The sequence below is a fragment of the Gossypium hirsutum genome, chromosome D02 (assembly GCF_007990345.1).
Source record: "Gossypium hirsutum isolate 1008001.06 chromosome D02, Gossypium_hirsutum_v2.1, whole genome shotgun sequence".
Lineage (NCBI taxonomy): Eukaryota > Viridiplantae > Streptophyta > Magnoliopsida > Malvales > Malvaceae > Gossypium > Gossypium hirsutum.
The window spans coordinates 14,990,145-15,014,599 of NC_053438.1; the positions used below are offsets into that span (position 1 = coordinate 14,990,145).

At 32.6% G+C, this 24,455-nt stretch overlaps 1 non-coding gene across 1 annotated transcript; it reads right to left on the reverse strand.

The window, feature by feature from the left end:
• Positions 1-23,796: 23,796 nt before the first annotated feature.
• LOC121215145 (small nucleolar RNA R71) lies at positions 23,797-23,902 on the reverse strand. Its single transcript, XR_005910874.1, has one exon. It is a non-coding gene; the product is annotated as a small nucleolar RNA R71 (small nucleolar RNA).
• Between the last annotated feature and the right edge of the window lie 553 nt (positions 23,903-24,455).

A 24,455-nucleotide genomic window follows, 5' to 3' on the forward strand; every position in this document is an offset into this window, starting at 1 on the left:
ACTAAAATCATCAATTATTTCGTTTACATAAAAAAATTTTGCAATTCCTTTTTCAAGGTAGACAACTAAAGAGTTTCTCAAAAAAGCATCTTCCATCTTGTTATAGAGTCGAATTTTCACAATCTTCACAGTAGGAAAATCATGTATTGTTGATGTAGTTGAAACTGGAAAAATCAATATAAGACGAACTAATCAATCAACTAGTGGGTGCATAACTAACTTTCCATTCTCAACTAAACTTTTACAAAGTTCAAAAAGTGTTGATATTTTTCTTAATTTAGGATTTTTGACATACATTAAGTTCATAATGTCTCAACTCATATTGAAGACGTTCTTTCTCTTGTTGAGAAAAATCTTCTACATAGAACTTGTCTACAAGAATACATATTTTCCCAATATCAAATAACTTGAAAAACTCTTCCGGATATAAAGTTGTAGTAAGAGTGAGGAGTTGAACAACATGCTTGTTAAATTTGCTATTTAATTCTAGCAATTGAGTATCTATTCTAGCAAAATATATATCAACTCGATAATGATGCTCCATTGTAACATCTTCCTTCTTACACAACTATGACCTACCATGTATTGAGCATTCATATTTGGAACATCCAAATCCCAAGTTTTACAAAAAGATATCACCTTGTTCAACAATTCATCTCATTCGTTGTCTCTCAACTTTTGAATCAAATCTTTTATTGTCATGTCATTTAACATATCTTGAGATCGACAATGCAAAGCTCAATAGAGATTGTAATTGCCCAATTGTCGAAAAATGCAGTTTTGAAACACCATTTTCTTAATTCGGGTTTGAAAATAATTATATTTAATATTTATAGAGTTGGTATAAAATAATATTAGAGTTTGGTCATTCAATTTTGTCTTTTAATTGCTTAATTAAGGTACAAAGACTAAATTGAAAAGGTCTTATCGCTATAAGTTTTTAATTGGCTAAACACTTAAGAACTTAAATTACAATTAGACAAAGGTCCTACAAGGAATTTAACCAATTTCTAATATATGTTAGTGACTGATAAACTAGGTTAATTAAAGTTAATCAAATGTTAACCAAGGTATAAAAACAAAACTTAAGTCGAAGGAAAGAGAATCATCATCTTATCCATCCTTTCATGCTTGATTTCTTCAAGAAAAGAAAAGAAGAAAATCATCCAAGGGTTTCAAGCTTTTGGCAATAAATTGGTTAGTGTAATTAAGTCATTTTCTTGTAATTTTCTATATTTTTGAGGTTAGGCGAGCTTGATTTAGCTAGACCATGTACCAATTTGCAAAAAATTTTAAAGTTTTTTGAAAGTTTCCATTATTGATTTCTTGAAAAAAATTGGTGCTAAATTGATAGTTTTTAAGCTTAGATATGAAAAAAAAACTAGATTGTAAAGTTTAAATTATTAGTTTTGTCCGTAAGGACTAAAGTGAATAAATTGTGAAATTTAGTAATATTAGAAAGTAGAGGGACTTAATGAGTGTAATTGGAATCAATTTTAAAACTGAAGCTCAAAATTGAAAGTTATGGCTATTTTAGTTTTAGAGACTAAATTAAATAAAATGTAAAATTTTAGGGGCATATGAAAAATAAAATTATATAGGTTCATACATATCATGGCATAATATGAAAATGTTTGGTATTGATGAATTGTCTAAAATAATTATTTAGATTGAGAATTGGATCAAACTGGAGATATTGCAAAAAAGTCAAAATTATCGATTAGTCCTTGGAGGTTCAACTTGTTGTTTTTTCCAGGTAAGTTCATATGGTATAAATGTATTTAAGTAATTATGTATTTGAATTGTGTATGTAAGTGTGATTGTGGGTTGATTTGTGGTAAATTAGTATAAAAGGTAAGAGTTAGACTAAATTATAAAGAAATGTTTATGTGTTAAAGATGTCCGGGTGAACTTAATAAAGGTTAGGATACGAGTGACATGTCAATAGGGTTTTGTGCATGCTTGTGAGTGATTAGTTACAGATGTTATCAAGATCCAACATTTTGTTACGTACTCGAAGATACATATGACATAGGTTTAGACTAGACTGGTAACTTGATGTCATTTTAAAGGTTAAGCCTAGACGGGTAACCTGACATTGACAAGAAATCAGACGTCTCGATATAAAGGTTTAGCTTGGACTGGTAACCTGACATGAATATATTTAGCTCAGACAGGCAATTGGTGTAATAAAGATACTTGTGTATCAAAATTCATTTATTAGGGTTCATCAGGTGTAACAGTTAAAGTGAAGATGAAAAAGTGAAATTATATGATTTGAACTTGATGTCCAAGTGGACAATTGTTGAATTGAACATTAGTATGGTATTGAAATGTTGACATTGTCATATATATACATGATTGTAACATTCCTTAATTAAATAAGTTCTGAGTTTGGTTAAGTAAATGACTTGAAGTGGCATGTTATGTACTTGTGATATCATATGATTTGATTATTAGTAAATACTTACATTGTTAATATTTTGGTTTGCCATGTTAGCCAAAATATGCAACTTGTTGTAGCTTTTTGTATTTAATTGAAAGGTAAGGTATGTTTTATTTAATGCCTATGAACTTACTAACCATTTTATTTGCTTACCCAATTTGTTATCCCTTTTTCTTGTAGATTGTTACCTTGCGGAACGTGTCAAGCCAAACTGTTTCGAAGCTCACACTATTCTATCACCAAATTGATAGCTTTTTTATCGTTTTGAGTCAAGGATTGTGGCATGTATATAAGTGTTTTGGTATATACCTTGATGTATAGGATGTCTTAATGAGTTTGGTAACTTGTGATGTTTTAATGGTTTTGATTTATATATGGTGATGAATATATATATGTGTGCATTTCATGCTTAATGGTGTGATAATCATAACTATATGAATAGCATATGAAATGGTATTAAAATTTGTTTATGGTGATTTGGATGTTGGTCTTGTATGTGATTTAGAAATGCATAAATTGGCATTGATAATGCATAGTTGAATTGAAAAATTTTTATTGATATACTTGGAATATATATGGCATATAAATGGAGATGTTTCAAGATAGTTTGACATAAGTAAATGCTTGGTATTTGGATAATTTGATTGATATGTCTATCATGACAATGGAATGTTGAGTCTAATGGTTGAATAGGTAATGAATGTTGTTAATAAGTTAAATGTGGTTATTTGAACTTGATTGGTATGGTTTTGGGTATGTTTTGGACCAATTAGATTTGATGTTTGGTGCGTATGTTGTATGTTTTGTTTAAAAGCATTGAAAGAGATACCAAATGGTTCATTTTTACCAAAAATAGTCTTTGTCCCAAAAGCATCCTTCCTCATTGCAATGACGACAGACAGTAAGTGACGCTGCTACGTCGAGTGGTTTGACGTTATGACATGAAATATTTTTTTGGTGACGTCCCAACATGATGTCACAACGTTGGCCTTGAACTTTTAAAACTTTGCAATTTGGTCCTTTTTCTTGCTTAAGTTATCAAAAGAGCTTTTGTAAGCTTTGTTAAGATTCGAGATTGATTGTGAAACCTAAAATGAATGTGATTGATGTTTGAATACTTATGGAAATGGTTATCTTATCATGAATTTCGCTATAATTGCTCTAGTAACGACTGTAGCATCCTATAGCTCAGACTTGACGATTGGGTCTAGCGAGGGGTGTTACAAAGATTATCAATAATTCCCGAAACTTCTTTCATCATATGAAAAATAAAAGTAAACTTGATAAAGGTCATGAAGAAAATGGGGTTTTCCAAATAATGGACCGACAAAATTATAGGTTGTGCTCATTCCGTTAGATACTTGATCAAATGCAATAATACTTTATCAGATGTTATTTTTCCTAAGAAGGGTCTTCGTCAAGGGGATCATCTTTCTTCATACTTGTTCTTATTTTGGATGGAAACATTCTCGAGGATTATAATCCATGCTTAGAGCAATAATTTGTTAAGAGGTATTCGTGTAAGTATGAACAGCCCGAGGATCAATCATTTGATCTTCGCCGATGATGCTCTTCTCTTTGTGAGTAACAAAAAAAGTGATGTTGAATGCATTATTAATATTCTTAGGAATTTTTCTACTGTTTCAGGACAAGAGATAAACTTTGAAAAATCAATGGTCTTTTTTAGTCCAAAGAATTCGAGTACTCAAAGAAGAAATTTTGGCGATCTTCTTGGCATGAATGTCATGGAGAAGTTGGATAAATACCTAGGCCTCTCACTCCCTATAGGTAAAAAGAAAAAGCAACCTTCATTGAAGTTACTAATAGATTATCATGCAGGATCAATAGCTGGACCAAAAGATTACTCTCACACGGTGGCAAAGAAGTTTTCATTAAGGCGGTGCTACAATCCATTCCAACATATGCTTTGTCTATCTTCCTGGCCTTGAAGGGTGTGATCGAGGGTTTACAAACCAATCTTAGCAAAACATGGTGGGCAGGAAAGGATAAGGGCAAATTCTAGTCGATGCTCCCTTGGAAGACTTTGTGCCATCCCAATGGTATGGTGGGTCTCGACATAAGAGATATGCGGCTCTTCAATCTTGCTCTCATTGGTTGTCAAGTTTGCTATCATCAAAGAATTTCCACGATGGTAATATTTTCAATGACAAAAAGATTGATAAAGCATCTTTTACTTGGTCGAGTATTGCTGCTGCTGCGGAGGCTCTCAAGAATGGTTTCAGTTGGCAAGTTGGAAATGGTGGTCGTGTTAATATCTGGGTTGATACTGGGGTATGGAAGACTTAAATGGAGGAGCCCTTATTTCAAATATGCTCAACACTCATGAAAGTAGTGTTAGAGATCTTTGGCTTGGGGATGAAAGATGTTGGGACATCGATCAAGTTTACAAGTTGTACAGGAAATATTGGGGTGACAGGATTTGTATCTTACCCATCTGGAATGAGGGCGAAAGTGATAGAATTGTGTGGTTTCATAATCCTGATCATTGCTTCACATCAAAATCTGCCTACTCTTGGGTTCTTTTGAAGGAGTTGGGTCTTGGTTCACACAGGTTCTATCAGAAAACCATTTGGAAGCTCGATACTTTACCTAAAATTCGGGTGTTTTCTTAGAGTGTGGGGCACGGGATCCTTCCTACGAACGTCAAAATTGTGTCTATCAGAAATGGCTTTGATCAAGGTTGTCCTAGCTATGAAGTTGTAGCTGAGACTCTTATTCATGCTCTAAAAGACTACCCTATTTTGTGTGAGGTTCTCTCTATTTTTGGGTGGGACATAAGCACCATGTCTAGGAAATATGATTGTTGTATTGACTGGCTTGAAGACATGATGAGAGCCTTTGACAAGAGAGCCATGGCTGACTTGATGACAATGTTATGGAATTGCTGGAACAGTAGAAATAATTTTGGGTTCAAGGGTAAAGAAGGCAAGGCACAGATCTTTTGGGAAAGGGCTAGTAATCTTAGCAAAGACTTTCACATCTATAATATTTTGAACGAACATCTGCTTTCCCAAAATGAAGCAATCAAGAAATGGGAAAAACCTCCAAAGGGCATTGTTAAAATTAATTTTGATGCTTCTATTAATGTCAACAGAATGGGTTATGGCGCGATCATTCGGGACGATGATGGTTTTGTGTTAGGAGGAGGTGGGGGTTTTATTGACAAAAGGGTGTCACTGCATGAGGTAGAGTGCATTGCGTTTGAAAGAAGCATCAAGCTGGCATGTCAACTCAATGTTATTGGTGACATGCTCTTTAAAACTGACCATGCTAGTCTTTTGAACAAAATGCACAACAATGGTATGGACGTCACTATCATCGGTGCGAGGATTAAGGAATGTAAAGATGCATTCAACAACTTTAAGTCTACCAACTTAATTTGGACAAATCTGTCTTGTAATAATATTGCTAATTTAATCTGTACTAAAATTGTGTAGTGAAGCAAAAACTTGGTTCTTCGATGGATTATCCAAAGTAAATTCATTATGTTGTTATTAATGATGTTACTTAATAAAAGTATTGACCCTTTTGGTCGTTTTATGTTAAAAAAAATACATGCCAAATCCCAATTCAACCAAGACAACATGTTCCATTTCATATAAGCATCAACCATTGCCAAACTAAAATTTCTACTTCATTCATGCCATTTCATATATCATTCCTTTGATTATAATTCATATCACCTATTAAAATAAGCGTGCACGCGGGCGCCCCCCACATATATATACTCAACAACATGAATGATTCACGTCATTAATTCAACATGATCACTAAAGGTTAAAGCAAACTTGCCATAAGTAAGCATATTTACATGCCAAGTTATACCACAAGACACCTTATATACATGTCACAATCTATGACTCAAAATGATCAGAAGCTACTAAATCGGTGATAGGATAATATGAGCTTCAATTCACTCTGGCTAGACGCATTCTGCAAGGTGATAATCTACAAAGGAAAGAGGAAACAAACGGAGCAAGCATATATGATGCTTAGTAAGTTCATAGGCATTTAACAAAGCTTACCTTATCATTTCATCTAAATACAAGAAAACCTACCATAACTTAACATGTACATGGAAATTATAACAACAATCAGGTGAGTAATAACTTATAACCTCAATCATATGATGCTTCAATCATGTAACAAGCAATTTCATGTCAATTTGGATAACCAATCTCAATAATTCATCCAATTCAAGAATAATATGTTCGCATAAATGATTCAAGGAATTTTCTTCAATTGATTCCATAATCTTCCTTTTGAACATCACGTTCATTTATCTAGTTTCAATTTCTCGTTTATACATTTATCTCTTAGCCCAATGAACTCTACTAAATTGACTTAGATACACAGGTAACTACACCACACCAGTTGCTGGTCCGAGCTCGATATATATTCGTGTTAGGTTATCAGTCCAAGATAAATCTTATAAAGACACATCCAATTGTTTGTCCAAGCTAAAAACATACTTGTCAAGTTACTCGTCTGGGCTAATCCTTTAAAATGACATCAGGCTAACAATACAGGCTAAACTTGTGTCAAATGTATCTTCGAGTCTGAAACAAATGTTGGATCTTGGTAACATCTGTAACCAATCCCGTACAAGCATGCAAAAAATCCTATTGGCATGCCAATTGTATCCTAACCTTTAATAAGTTCAAATGGTCATCTATTACACATATAATCATCGCTTTTCAATTTAGTCCATTTCTCACCTTTTGTATTCAATTTACAACCAATCATACATATATGTAATTCTAATGCATACTATCTAAATTATAAATACCATATGAACTTACCTGGTCAAAACAATAAGTAAATTGAACCTCCAGGGATTATTCAACAATTTTTGCCTTTTCCCCGATTATTTTCGGTTTGATTCAGTTCTTGATTTAAACAATTATTTTAGACAATACATTAATACCAAAAATTTTTATGTCATTCCATGATATGCATGAACCTATTTAATTTCATTTTTTAAATGCCCCTTAACTTTTGCATTTTATTCAATTTAGCACTAAAACTGAAATAACAATATCTTTCAATTTTGAGCTTTAGTTTCAAAACCGATCTCAATCACTTCCCTTAGGGACCCTCTACTATATATTGTTACAAAAATTTGACATAAATTTCATAATTTATTCACTTTAGTCCTTATATTCAAAAACTAACAATTAAACATTACAATCTAGTCCTTTTTCACATCTAAGTTTAAAACATATCAATTTAACACCAATTTCTTCAAGAAATCAAGCTCCCATGACCTCAAAAACATATAAATTACAAGAAAATGACTTAGAAAAGCTTACCAATTACTAATTGAAAGTGTGAAACCCTTATTTGATTTTTCTAAAATCTTGGTTATGGAGTTTCGGTGGTGGATGGAAAAGACGAAGACTTTCTTCCCTTTCCTTCCATTTAATAATTCTTTTATACTTTAGTTTAAGCTTAATTAATTTAGTTTAATTAAGTTAATTATACCTTTAACTAACTTAATCAACATTTAATCATGAATTACTAGTTTCTTACATCATTTCCCACTAACATACATTATAAATTGGTTTAATTGCCCTTTGGGACCTTTGACTATTTAAAAATCTATAGTGATAAGACTTTTACAATTTAGTCTCTATACCAGAAATTAAACCATTAATAGAAAAAAATGAAGGACTAAACTTTAATAAACTTTTATATCAAATTTTTAAATATTTATATTTAATATTTATGAACCTGATTTATGAAAATAGGGCTCTGAAATTGCCTTTTTCGGTACCATTAGAAATCAAGTTGTTACATCTCTTCATTGGGAATAAGCTAGTAATTGAATTCAAATGAGAGTTCCATCAAGTCTCACTAGGAAATTGTAAAGAGCCAATTTGATTCATACATGTTCTAGTTTCTAACTAGTTTATGGAAACCAAAAAAGCTATTTTAGCTGCTTGGGCACTTTGTTATTCATCATGGCGTTTGGAAGAAGCAAAAGCCATATTAACAATATCAAAAAAGTCTTTGGAAAATTAATGCACTTCAACCACTTCTTTAGCTGCTGCAACCAATGTTAATTGAAGCCGGTGAGAAAAACAATAAACATAATAAGCATATTTACACACGTTCAAATTCAAAGCTTGTAAGCCACTCAATTCCCCATGCATATTGCTCGCTCTATCATAGCCTTGACCTCATAGATTTTGTATGCCAAAACTATGTTGCAAGAGAACCTTAAAAATCTCATTCGTCAAAGTCAACGTTGCAGTATCTTTAACATGGACTATATTAAAAAGTCATTTTTTTAACCAACCCCTCTTTATCAACAAATCTTAAAACCACTTCCATTTGCTCCCTTTTTGATTAATCTCTCACTTCATCCATAATAATGCAAAACTTTCTATCACCAATTTCTACACGAATTGTATTACAAACTTTAGTAGCATATATTTACAGTATCAATTTCTTCGTTATTGAAGAAGTGTATGTAGCATTTTGTGGAGGACTTTTCAAAACATCTTCAACTTTCTTGTCATAACTAACTAAGAAGGTTAACAATTGAAGAAAGTTTCCATGAACTTTTTATTCCAAAATTTCATCATAACTAGAACCTCGAAACGTCAACCATATCTATATTTGTTTTAAGACATAAATGATTAACTGAAAATTTTTGTGTTGTTTTCCTTTCAAGTGATGCTTCAATATGTTGGGCTTGATTAATTAAATTTGCAAAAGCTTGTTCTGAATTGTTATATTGTGAATTTAGATCTTTTTCCTATGTGTGTCAAAAAAGCTCAATTTTGTTAATCATGTACCTTTTTGCAAGTACTAAAACCATTATGAGTAAATATAATTGATCCAAAATGGCCACTTGGATTTATAATAGCCCATTTTTTAGTGGTGTTAGAAATGGTAGTTTTAGAACCCCATTTTCGATGATCGAGTCTATAAATATTATTACTTTATTATTTACTAGGTTAGTATAAAGTTTAATTAAAGTTTGGTCCACTAATTTTGTCATTTAGGTAGTTAAATAAGGTACAAGGACTAAATTGTAAAATTAGTAAAAGTTAATCAATATGGGTTTATAATTAATTAAAGGACCAATTGAGAAATTAACCCAATTTTAAATGACCAAATAGTGGTGGATGATTAGGAAATCCATTCACTTTTGTTAATTTGGTTTAAGATTTAGTTAATTAAGTTTAATTAGTATAATTAGTAGTTAATTAAAGTTAATGAAAGTATATATATCACATTAACAGAAAAATAAAAGCAATTTTTATGCTCATCTTCTTGCTATCAAAAGAAAAAAATAAGGGTTTGAAAGTTTTGTAACTTTTGACTTTAAATGGCAAGTAGTTTTAAATATGTCTCTTATAATTTTTATGTTTTTGAGGTCCCAAGAGCTTGATTTAGCTAACTCGTGTACTAATTTATAAAAATTTTAAAGTTTCTAAAAGTTTTTATTTATGAATTCTTGATGAAATTGGTGTTAACATTTTAGATTTTAAACTTAGAAGTGAAAAAAGACTAGTTTGTAAAGTTTAATTGATAGTTTATGAACATAATGACTAAAGGGCATAAATTTCGAAATTGGTGTTATATTTCTTTAATTTTAGGTCATATAATTTTATAGAAGGATATGATTTAGATTGGTTTTGAAATCGAGGCTCAAATTTGAAAGTTATAATAATTTTGGTTCTAGGGACTAAATTGAATAAAATGCCAAATTTTAGGGAACAACTGAATAATGAAATTGAACTGATAGACTCATACAATAGGAAGATAAAGGATATTTTGAATTTACAAATTGATATTAATTATTGTATAGATCGAGATTTGTATCAAATGGAGGAGGATAAATGAGAAAAAGGTAAAATTACTGATTAATCCTCGATATTTTTTGTCACTATTTTTGCCAGGTAAGTTCATATGGAACTTAATATGTTATTTATATTATTTTTTAATTATATTATAATGTATATTAGTTCAGGTTAATCGTTATTTTGATGATTTTGACTTCTAAAGGGTTAGATCATAAAGTATGGAGAATATTGTTATTACATATAGATATAATGTACTAAACGAATGTGATATTGTTATATGATTTGATGATATGTGTATGATGATGTTTCAAGGTTTGAAATGGTACAGAAATGGTAACGGTGTCCGTGTGAACTTAGTAAAACGATTAGGATACAAATGGCACGCCATTTGGGTTCTAAAAAGGGAAAGGGTGTTTGATTAGGAATTAATACGATGACTTGAGATCCAACATGTGTTGCGGATTCTATGGAGCTCATGTGAGCAACATTGAGCTAAACTTGTGTGAGAAACCCGATAATGTCAGCTTGTGTGAGCAAATTAGTCTGATGTGTCTGAGTTCAATTCGCTATAGTTATCTGGGAAAAAAAAAGAAATGAAAAAATATTAAATGAAAATGAAATGGTTGAAATGAACATAAGTGAATGGAATGGATTCTTATGAATGTAAATTGAGCATTAAAATTTTTCTATGCAAATGAACTAATCTATATGTTGTTGTTGTTGAATCGCACATATTTGTGAATGCATGTCATCTGTGATACCATTGATTTCAATTGATTAAATTGTTATAAATGTCAAGGTAAGTTAAGTAAATTTCATATGGACTAACAAAACATTCGTTATGCTTACCTGTTACATATCCTTTTCCTTGTAGATTGTTGATTTGTGAAACGTGTCAATCGAATTGCCTTGAAGCTCACACTATCCAACTATCAACTCGGTAGACTTTTGCTTGTTTTAAGCTTAATTATGTGGCTTGGAAATAGGTTTTAATATATGTAACTACTTTGAATGATAGTTTTGATTTGAACTTTGGTTAATGTTCATATATGTATTTATGCATGATTTGGTCATGTGTTGAGCCATATGGATAGTATTTAAGTGACTTATTTAAGTGTGAAATAGTATGAATTGATGATGGTGTGGAATAGATAAAGTTATGTAAGTAGAATTGTTTTAAAATAGTGCCAAATTGAGGCATGTTGGTTTGGTTGATTTTGGAAATGGTAAAATGGATGTTTTAGTATGTGTTTTGGTTGGCTTTATGCAGGTTTAAGTGTGCTTTTAAGCACTATTAGGGTAAAAGAGTTTATTTGGCTTGAAATCCATACCAAAGTAGTGTTTTTGGCAAAAACATAGGGGTTAGTAGACTGTCTTTGGTATCGCGATACCACACCTTGGATATCATGAGCATTTGGCACGGGAATTCCCAAAGAATGATGATGCTTCATCTATTACCACTCAAAAGTCTACTCTTGCAGTTAGGGGTTGGGGAAATCCTTGTAGTGGTTTTGTTTCTAAAGGAAGTCAAAGGAAAGGTGTCGATCCAACTATTTAGTAATTAGATGTCAAAGCCCCAACACGAGCCTACGTTGTTCAAACTTGTGGAGAGGGTGATGCTACAGATGTCATAGCAGGTATATTCCTTTTATATTACTAGTTTGTCAAAGTACGAGCCTACGTTGTTCAAACTTGTGGAGAGGGTGATACACCATACAAAGTTAGTTCACACATAACAACGTTAATGAATTAGTCCGTACACACTTGACAAAGTCAGTTCGTACATACATTCCATAGTCAGTTAACGTATGACTTCTTATAGAATCAATTCACACATACGTTACAGTGATAGTTTGATATAAACACAACATGCACATTATCACAGCTCACATATTTACATAGTCCACATATAAATTCAACACACACATTGACACAATTCACATATAAATACATATATGTATATGACACATAGTCATTCAAAATCCAAGCCACATTCATGATCGAAAATAAACACTTATTGACATCAAAACCTATACACATGCAACATAACCGAGTCTAGAATGATTAAAAAGTCTATTGAGAATGAAGCTGGATAGTGTGAGCTCTAGGGTGATCCGATAGACATGTTCTGCAAAATGCCAACTACAAAAATAGAAAAAAATTAAGTAAGCATTTCGTATGCTTAGTAAGTTCATAGGTTTTAAAACATAACTCTCCTCAATTCACAATTAAAAAAATGAATTAGCTAAATTAATAACTTTTCTGTCATCACATTTTGCAACCATAAGGTGAATTCATGATCACCAAATCATTTAACGATTCAATCTATACTATCAATCCAATTCAGTACCATTAAATCAAAATTTCCAATTACACTTCATTTACAATAACCTAACATTATATGAACATTTCCAATTTCAATTCATATCATCATTCAGTCATTTCTCTTTTCATTAACAGTTTATAGCTCGATAAACTATAATAAACAGATGTGAATATGTGGGTGACTACACCACACCAGTTATTTCATTAGAGTAGTAACTACACCACACTAAAGCACCGAAGTGTGAGGCCCATAGGCTCGTATATCATATATCGGTACATCCCTCCACTACACCAAGGTCTCCATAGAGACAATCAATAGCAGTGGTCTTCATGGAGACAAACTCGGTAATCTGCAACAAATGTTGGATTCCGGTACAATTAGTGAATTCCCATACATCAATATCATTTCTTATACATACCTTGCCCAACATGCAAATAACCCTATTGGCATGCAAATTGTAACTTATCATATCATATGTTCGTACGGGCCCAAATAACATATCATAACAACTTTTTATAATTCAACCATTTCCTCACCTTTTGTACCGATTTGTAAACAATCCAAAGTACATTCAAATACTATAAATTCACAATTCAACCACAAAGTTACATATATGTAGATAAATTTTCCATATGAACTTACTAGGTACAATCAACGATAATTGAAGCATCAATAACTAATCTACAATTTTCCTTTTTCCTCGATTATCTACCGATTGATTCAAATCTTGATCTATTCAGTAACTCATTTCAACTCATTAGTTTCAATCACTTATACTATCTCATTCCGTGTATATGGAATATTAATTTCACTTTTCACAATTTCTCCAAAGTTTCGCATTTTATTCTATTTAGTCCTAAAACCAAAACGATCATATCTTTCACATTTAAGCCTCGTTTTGCAATATAATTCCAATCAAATCATTCTAAATCCCTATCATATCTATAATTATATAAATTTCATGCTTATTTTGAATTATTTCCATTTTAGTCCTTATACTCAAAATTAGCATTTAAACTTTACAATTTAATCCCCTTTTTATTTCTAAGCTTAAAAGCTAACATTTAAACACCAAAAGCTTTGAAATTCAACAATGGTAACATTTATAAACTTTAATAGTTTGAATAATTCATCAATAGTTTTGCTAAATCAAGCTATAACGATCTCAAAAACATAAATTTATGAAAAAAGAATTTTAGAATCACTTACATGCAAGGGTCGAATGCTCAGGAATTTTTGAAGCTTTCAATTGTTCCTTCAATGCTGATATTTGGTGGAGAAGATGAGAATGAAATTCGTTCTTTTTCTTCCCACTTTTGTTTCTTTTATTTTATGCCTTACTTTCATTAATTTATCTTTAATTTTTAACAAAAAATTGTAAAAATCATACACCAACCGTCCATACTAATATATTATGGCCTAATTTCCATTTAAATCCTTGAAAAATTTCTATTTAAGCCTTTTAACTAATAAAAATCAATAGCAATTAACTTTTACAATTCTTACGATTTAGTCCTTATACCTTAATTACTAACTGTTCAATAAAATTACCAGACCAAAATCAATATAGCACTATAAGATGCTTGTTAATATTAATAAATAATATTTACTGACTCGATCATAAAAAATTAGGGTTCCAAAACTGTCATTTTCGATACCACTAGAAAACGGGTTGTTACAACTCTCCCCCATAAGAAATTTTGTCCTTGAAATTTTACCTGAGAATAGATTTGGGTACTGAGATTTTATTGTTTCGTTCGGTTCCCACATAGATTTTTCAGTACTATGTTAGTTCCATAACACTTTCACTAAAGGTACTCATTTATTTCGCAACTCTTTCACTCCCTGAGCTAAAATTTTCACTAGCTCTTCATTGTATGAGAAATTGAGTTGCAACTATATCTCATCTTGAAAAATCATGTGAAAGGGATTAGGATGGTATCAGAATAGCATAGATACATGGAAAACGTTCTGAATCTTTTCTAATTCTTACGGCAATGCCAATTGTAAGCTACTAGGCTAACTCTCTCAAGAATTTCATATGGTCCTATGAATCCTGGGCTGAGCTTTCCTTTCTTGCCAAATCGAAGAATATTTTTCCAGGATGAGAATTTTAGAAATACCTGATCACCAGTCTGAAACTCGATACCCTTTCCCTTCAAGTCAACATATGATTTATGTTTACTAGAAACAACTTTCAAACATTCTCGTATGATTCTGACTTTCTCTTTAGTTTCACGAATTAGTTCAATCTCAACTAAGTTTCTTTCACTCAATTTAGACTAGTACAATGGAGTTCTACATTTACATCCATACAAAGCCTTGAATGGTGCCATCTTAATGATCGATTGGTAGCTGTTATTATAAGAAAAACCAGCTAGTGGCAGAAATATTTCCTAACTGCCCTTGAATTTAATAACACAACAACATAACATGTCCTCGAGTATCTGAATAACTCATTCTGACTAACCATCTATTTACGGATGAAAAGTGGTACTGAAATTCAGTTTAGTACCCAGGGCCTTATGTAGCTTACCCCAAAAGCTAGAGGTAAACCTCGGATTACGATTAGAAATAATGGATAATGGTACACCGTGCAATCTAAAAATTTTGGCAACATTCAACTCAGCTAGTTTCTCAAGCGAATAATATGTTTTGATCAGAATAAAGTGAATTGATTTCATTGATCTGTCAACAATAACCTAGATCACATCTTTCTTCTCTGGTGATAGAGGCAAACCCGTTACAAAATCCATCGTAACACATTCCTATTTCCATTCGGCAATCATAATAGGTTGTAGTAACCCTGATAGAAAATGGTATTCAACCTTGACTTACTGACATACTAAACACCTGGATACAAACTCTAAAATCTCACACTTCATTCCTAGCCACTAGGAGAACATTGATTTTCAACTCAATGCATCAGCTACCATATTTGCTTTACCCGGGTGGTAACCAATGACCAGATCATATTCTTTCAACAGTTCAAGCCATCCACACCAAATTGAACTCTTTCCAAGTCATCAGGTATTTCAAACTTTTATGATCAATAAAGATGTGACACTTCTCACCATACAAATAATGTCACCAGATTTTTAAAGCAAACACAATAGCTGCCAATTTCAAATTGTATGTCAGATAGTTCTTCTCGTGTAGTTTCAACATCGGGAAGTATAAGCTATTACTTTATCATCATGCATCAAAACACAACATAATCCGTTTAACGAAGCATCACTATAAACAATGAATTCTTTCCTGGATTTAGGCTGAGTTAGAACTGGAGCTTCTGTCAATAATGCTTTCAATCGATCGAAACTCTATTGACATTTTTCTAACCAAACAAAATAAACATTTTTCTATAACAACTTCGTCAACGGTAGAGCAATCATCGAAAAACCTTTAACAAACCGTTTGCAATATCTGGCTAATCCTAGGAAACTTCACATCTTAGTAACATTTTTCAAAAGTTTCCAACTCATATACCATCCGTAGAAATTATATGTCCTAGAAATCCAATCTCTCAGAGCCAAAATTCACATTTTTTGAACTTCGCGTATAATTATTTATCTCGCAGAATCTGTAATACGAATATCAAATGGTGAGCATACTCAGTCTTATCCTTCAAATAAATCAGAATATCGTCGATAAATACGACAACGAATCTATCTAAATACGGTTGAAATATTTGGTTCATTAAATCCATAACCGCGACAGGGACATTAGTCAGACCAAACAGAATTACAAGGAACTCATAGTGACTGTATCTAGTCCTGAAGGCAATTTTCAATACATCAAGCTCACTCTCAACTGATAGTAGCCAGACCAGAGATTGATCTTCAAAAATACGGTGACTGTTTTTAATTGGTCGAATAGATCAACTATACGGGGCAATGAGTACTTATTCTTTATAGTGACCTTGTTTAATTTCCTGTAATTGATACACAGTCTCATCGATCCATCTTACTTTTTCTCAAATAGGATTGGTGTATGATAACTCCAAAATATAGAGTTATTTTCAGCACTTTTTCATATTCAATTTATGCAAATTTTGAGTAATTGATAACAGTTTTTATAGTTTTTATTTATACTTTTTTATATTAAATTCTACTACAAAATTGTGTCAATTTAATAAAATTTATGCTAAATATAGTACTTTTTACATCTTTGAGGACTTCATATGAAATTTGCAACCTCCTAAGGCTTCAAGAAGGAAATTTAACCTAGTAGAAAGAAGCTTAAAAAATGTAGAAGCCCAAAAAAGTCCACCAGGAGAAGCCAACCGTCCACCGACCTAACGTCAAATGTAGTAGTAATTTCGGTCTATTTTCGCACTTAATGAGCTTGTTTTCTAGCCACTTTAGTATTTAATATTATGTTTTCATTATTTAGTACTAAGTATTAAAAGTTAATAAAAAAAATGTTTTTAACACATTTTTTAGTGTTGTTTACCTATTAGGTCGGCACGGGCCTTAGGTGGGCTTAATTTTTGTATTTAAGTGTGCAGGAGGCTTAATTTTAGGCCCAATTGATGTAAGAACTTGGGATGAGTGTTGTACAAGATCCCAAAATCATGAAAGCATGATAACAACATCCAAAGCCATAAAAAAACAGGTATGGCGTGACATAGGAAGTCTATGGCACGGCATGTAGCCTATGTTGAGCCATAGCCTGAACATGGGTCATAAGCAATGATGACGTCAGCAACCATACTTGCACCCACAATGTCGGGGGCATATTGGGGATAAAGTGCACACATTATAGCCTATAATAAAGAGTCTTTTATACACAAATTAGTGCATCAATCAATCCATTCATCCATCAAACACAACTTTTAATTTTCTTTTCTTTTCATGTTTTTTTAGTCAAAACTTTTCTATTCCGATGTGAAGAAAATTGCAAGCGGAGATTGCTCCGGATCCGTGCTTCAATATATTTATCAATGAGAATTCTCTCTACTCTTCCATTTTATTCTCTTATTTATATTTCGTTAGCCTGATCAACTAATGTTTGTATGAATATTAGAATAAGTCTTGTGCTTTATCCATATCTTGCATGATTTGTTTATTGGACTGATTAGTTCATTAAGTTCATAATAAGATTAGTTGGTATAAATTATGTGTTCTTAAATCCTAGGCTTGACAACCTTAGGAAGTAATCATAGGTTAAATGAGATCGGGAGATAAGTGTGAGTGAATATATTGTAGTTTATTTTGGTGGAGAAAGTGAGGTCAGGAGATAAGCGAGTATCCATCGATTAATTAATTAGTAGAGGCTGGGAGGTAATACTAGTTAATTAATAGAAAATTCATATTAAAACCCGAATTCTGAAATTAGTTAATCTTCTATTTATTAATTAGGGATTTAATCGATCATAGGCTAGAGGCTCTTATTGTTGACACTAGGAATAGGAAATTCCATTAGGTTAATTTAAGTTTATGTAATTTAATTAGTTTAATTAATACTTTAATTTGGATTCACATTGCTAATTCGTGACTTGGTTAGATTAATAATTATTTTTTGTAATTAATTTAATTTTAAATTTCTCCAATTGCAATAATACTTGCCAATGTTTTGTTGTAAACTTTACTATATTACAATTTGACCCGTAAGCTTACAAACATCGCCGATTTAATTTCTTATATTTTTGGTGTGATGTTTTTACTATAAATGATAACACGTTTTGTAGGCGGTCATCCACACAGGGGTAAAATGGTCTATAAGACTCATTCTCTTCTTCCCTCAACCTCATTTCTTGAATCAAAGAACCACCTTCTCTTTATTTCAAGGGATGACAACCTTTTCATCCAAATATAGCAAATCGACAACCTCCTCCTTCTCTACTATTCAAAGTTCGGCCAAACAATAGAGGTTTTCAAGGGAATTTTTATGCTATTTTTAATATAGGACGTTGGGGGCTAAACTAGTATCAATCCCTCAAACATCATTCCTTATTCATCAAAGCATCTTTCTTCTCTCATCTCAGATTTTCATTTTTGCATTCTTTCTACATTTGAGAGAAAGGTGAGTGAGCAATTCTAGAGTGTTAAAGCTCTCAGGCCCTCCACTTAAGGAGTAAATATGCATAGAAGCAAAGGAGAAGAAAGGTGGAAACAACCACGAGCAGTATTTTAGAGAACCACCAGATTGTACTTGGAGTTTTTTATTCCCTTAAATCTTTATTTTTTATCAAAGTTGAAATACATGATTGCAATTTATTCTATTACTTTTGATTTTCTAATGATGACTTATTTTTGTTTATGCTAGAATGATTGAAAATTCTTGACTTATGTTGTTCATAACATGTTTATAATATTTTATGCCTCAATTTTTTATTCATCCAAAGAAAATCATAGACATGTTTTTCATGCATAATTAATGTTTGACTACATTTGAACTAGTCATTTAACGATGATTAGTGGACATGATATTTGGATGGTGCATGTTTGACCGTTTGATAATGAATTAGGTCAACTTAGTAATAATATTGAAAGGTATTTACTACATTGCATACCTTTAGGAGGATTAATGTGATTAAATTGTTTCAGTATAGACATATCACTGTTACTTCACATAATTTTTAATGAATGGTGCTTTATAATATAATATTTAGTTAAATATGGCATAAACATATGCATATTGACTAATAGATAAACATAGGACTTCGACAGAAGCTTATGACTAAAGATTCTAAGTTAATAAACAGTTTAGTTGCTATGGATTCTTCTTGAACATTTATTTAACATTTTTGAGAATAAATTAAGTTGAAGAAAGTAATTATTCTAGCTCAATCATGTCATAGTAGTTAAACCTTATGAATTGTTGCTCCATTTTACATTTGTTTTTTTACATAGTTAATTCACATTTCACAATTTAATTATTTTTAATCACCAACTTGCCAATTGAAATTTCACAATATTTGCCTATACAGTCCCTATGGACACAATACTCTTACTCACTACTTCATTACTTGTTGACGACTGTGTATACTTGCACATCAATCACAAATACAGTATTCGTGACAGTGCACCCTAAGGTGACACGCTTGATTATATGAATCCTCTATGAGTCAACTCTTGCAACTGTGCTTTTAAGTCTTTTAGGTCAATCCTCTAGGGAAATTGAGATTGGGGGAATTCTAGACATTAAATCAATAGTGAATTCAACTTCTCGTTCTGGTGGTAACCCATGTAACTCTTCTAGAAACACATTAATAAACTCATTAATTGTCAACACCTGATCAATCTTCGAATCTATCACTCGAGTATCTAAAATGCAAGTTAAAAATGCCTTACAACCTTTTCTAATCAATTTCTCAGTAGAATTCGTCGACATAACATTGGTAGTACCATAAGTCCTTTTAGATTCAATATTGATCAACTCACCACTTTGACATCTCAGAACAATCCGCTTTTCTCTACAATTAACTATAGCATCGTGCAAAGTTAGCCAATCTATACCTAGTATCACATCAAAATCATCAAAAAGTAACAACATTAAATTGGTCAGAAACTCACAACCCCGTATTCTCAGCCGACACATTTTACAAATCAAGTTGATTATGAAACTTTGAAGCAACAGATTTTTTACCCTAACATCAAATTCAATTGGTTCTATTGACATGTTTTTTTAGTTACTAGAGCAATGCAAATGTAAGGATAGGTTGATTCAGGGTCAATCAGTGCATATATAGTAGCATCAAAGAGAGAAAAAGTACCAGCAATGATATTTGGGGTAGAAGCTTCCTACAAAGCTCAAATGGCATAGGCTCTGCGCCCAAGCCTCAGATCCAACAATAGAATCTTTGGTCCCACCTCAAGTTGCTCTAGTGTTACTTCTTTTTCATGGTCGTCTACCTCTCTGAGAAGCAGACATTGGTCTTCTAACCTGGTCAGTAGTATTACCTGACTTCTTTGGGTAGTCTCTCAAAAAGTGATCAATAAAACCACATCAGAAACAAGCCCCACTTTTAACTCGGCATACACCCTCGTGTGGTTTCTTGCAATGATAAAAACAATAGGTCATCTGCATTACGAACACTACCAACACTAACTGTTTGCATACTCTGAGGTCTCGGATTACTCAATCTTGGTTTATCTCATCCAGAATACCATGAATGAGAGGTAAAACAATTGTGGAACACCCTTGATATCTTTGGCGGAGGAGTCTAAAACGATTTTGACATACTTTGTTTATCGGAGTCCAAAAATTTAATTTTGGAATGTTTCTTCTCATTGTAGATATCTTTTATCTTCTGCGCTTGCTCAGACAGAACAACAAACTCTCGCAGTTTTAGTTCTTTGACTAACATTCGGATATCATCATTCAATCCACATTTAAAGTAGATGCACATCTTGGTCTCAACCAGTACAATTTCATGGGCATATTTACTAAGTCGAATAAATTCTCGCTAATACTCAACCACAGATCTATTTCCCTGCTTTAGTTTGAGAAACTCTCTCTTTTTCTTTTCTAGATACAACATGTTGATATATTTCTTTTGGAATTTAATTTGGAAAAAGTCCCAATTAACAATGTCCTTCGATAAAATGGCTATCAACTTAGATCACCACTAATAAGTTTCATCTTTCAACAATGACACTATACATCTCAAACAGTTGTCAGGATTAGTGCCATTTTTTTGAAGACTCTCTATGTGTTCTCCAGGCAGTATTCAACCCTAGCTTGATCATCTTCTATTTTTACTCAGAACTCTTCAACCCCACAATTTATAATCTTGTCAATCGAAGGTCATCATACACTTTTCGTATTTTGAGGATGAGGGGGTACCATAGGAGTCACATTATGGGGTGGAGGTTGCTGAGCCACAAGATTGGCTCGCATAAATTTAGAAAACCACTAATTCATCATACTAAAAAAAGGCATTTCTTGCCTCATTTTCTGACATTTTCGGAACGGGGATACTATGACTTTCTCCCTAATCGAAAGCTGGAATCTACTTCATCAGAGACGACAAGGTTTAATTCGACCGATAACTTTGTATCTATAAGAGAACAAAGTCATGTCGTATCAGAAGATTGCACACTTCATAGGTTATCATGGCATGTATTTTCTAGACTCAATACAAGCTATGTTTAGTCCTAGAATTGTGTAAATCATAGCTCTAACACCAATAAATGTAACACTCGTTGCCCGGCCCGATCGTCAGACCCGAGCTATAGAATACTACAACAATACAACTTGCACTTTTACTACAACATACATATTACTACTTTATAGACCAGCTCGTACTTAGATACTTTACAGAGAGCTTGCACATACACACTATACAAAGTCGATTCACACATAATAACATTAATGAATTGGTTCACACATACTTGAAAATTTAAGTTTATATATACATTATAGATTTAGTTAGCGCATAACTACTTATAGAATCCGTTTACACATACATTACAGTGGCAGTTCACACATTGACACAGTTCACATATAAACACAACATGCACATTGTCATAGCTTGCATATTTACATGGTTCACACATTGGCACAGCTCACATATAAACATAATACAAACATTATATCACAACTGCTCTATTAAGAAAACCCTACAAAACAGTTAATTAATCATACCTCCACTCCCTAATCCCCCATAAGAGGTTTAGTTCCTCATGGATCTCATAATCAAAATAAGCTTGATATAAAAGATAAACATTAATAACAAATCAAGAGAATAAAGTTTAGGAAAAGCTTGAATTGTATTGAATATAATGATGAATTCGCACAAAGTTAATCGAGTTCCACAAATCAGATCTCCCAAAAAAAGTAAAGAATGAAACTGAAAATAACCTAAAAGTCTAAGAAAAGGAAAAACTAAAAACTGGAATTACAAAGGAAATTATAGAGTATCCCAAGCTTTCCATAACATGTGTTAAAAATGAACCTATTTTTAGATTTAGGGTGGCCGTCGTCCTCAACCCTAGGTCAGCTAACACTCTCGTGCTTAATGTTTGATTGTGCGGACCAAAAGGCCCTTGGCTTGTAATTATTTACATGGTAATCATGATCTCTCGGTCAGGACTGTGAGGTCGAGAGATAAGTAGTTATTACCGACTCGTTATTCTGGAGAAAGATCGAGAGATCCTGATAGGGTATCAACTAGTTGGTTGAACGAGAAACTTGAAGCAACAATTGATCATGATTACCAACACGAGCTAATCACCCATGGTCAAATCTAATATAGTTCACTATTTTTTCCCAACATTTCTTTTGTTTATTTATTACAGAAAAAGCCCAAAAATCACTATTTTTGTTTGATCATAATATAATATACTTAGAGTATTAATTAGATCTATTAGTGCTTAGGTTAGGATGAACTTAGTGCTCACCTCCCTTGTATACGATTCTCGGAGTACTCATTACTTCGTTGTAACTATTTTACAACCTGACCTGTATACTTGCGGACAACGCCTATCTAATATATTTTATGCATGATTCTTACTCTAGATGTGGTACATCTGAAGGCTGTCAAGTTGTTGGCACTATTTTCGGGGAGGCAGTGTCATTAGTTTAATTTTAATTTTTTCATTTTAAATAGAATAATTAGGAAATTTTTAGGTTATAGCTATGATCATATTTTCTTGATTGTCCTAACTCCTCTTAATCTCTTTTTAGTTTCAGTGTATGACACGTAGTAGGGGTAACACCTATAGAGAAAGTTACTGATCTCAAAAAGATAATATGTAGGAATCTTCGATAGCAACAACTACTACTACTACGAAAGATGCAGAACCCACCACCTGCTATAGGCAACATACCTTGCAAAAACCCACTATTCGACAAAGCTAATGATAACCCACCAGACTTACCACCACCACCATAGCTACTTGCAAATGTAGCGTGTAACGAAAGAACTCTAAGAGAATATGCGCAACCAAATCTAGACATGGTTCAAGGGAGTATAGCGGGGCCAACTATTACAACCAATAATTTCGAGATCAAACCAACAATGATTCAAATGATTCAAAATAATTTGTAGTTTAAGGGCATGATGACAAAGGATTCAAACCAACATTTAAAATAGTTCCTTCAGCTTTGTAACACATTAAAATATAATGAGGTCACCAATGATGCTATTCGTCTTCGGCTATTCCCCTTATCCATTACGACATGGGACAAGCTCATAAGAAAATTCCTACAAAAGTACTTCCCTATTAGCAAGATAGTCCAGCTAAGGAGAGAGATTGCTGCGTTTAAGAAATTAGAAGGAGAAAGTTTCCATGAAGCTTGGGAGCACTTTAAAATGTTGATTCAGAAATGCCCACACCACGGACTACCTGAGTGGTTATGATTACATATATTTTATAATGGGTTGGATGCACATGCACTGTCAGGGTTAGATGGAGCAGTAGGATGAGCATTAATGAACAGGACATATGAGTATGCATATGAACTTATAGAAAACATGGCGACAAACTCCTGCCAATGGGCAACTAAACGCTATACATATGGCTAAAGACCATCTACGGTGAAGGCTATCTATGAGGATAAAAAATACAAATAATTAGTGAACAGACTCTTCCACATTGAGGCTTTAAATAGTGCACCATCTATATATGGAGGAGACAAACCACTCTTGCACTATATTAACAATTCTACCGAGGATGTGAACTACATCAAGAATAGGGGTGGAAACCCTTTTTCGAATACATAAATTCTCGGATGGAGAGGTTAGCTGAACCTAAGATAGGGAGGAAATCAAGGAGGAGGAAATAGTTCTAATCAGGTTAAAAATGCTAACTATCAATATCTTTATTTAAAAAAACCTCAAGAGAGGGCCAACCCAAATGGTCAACGTTTGGATTAAATGGAAGGGGAAATGCAGTCA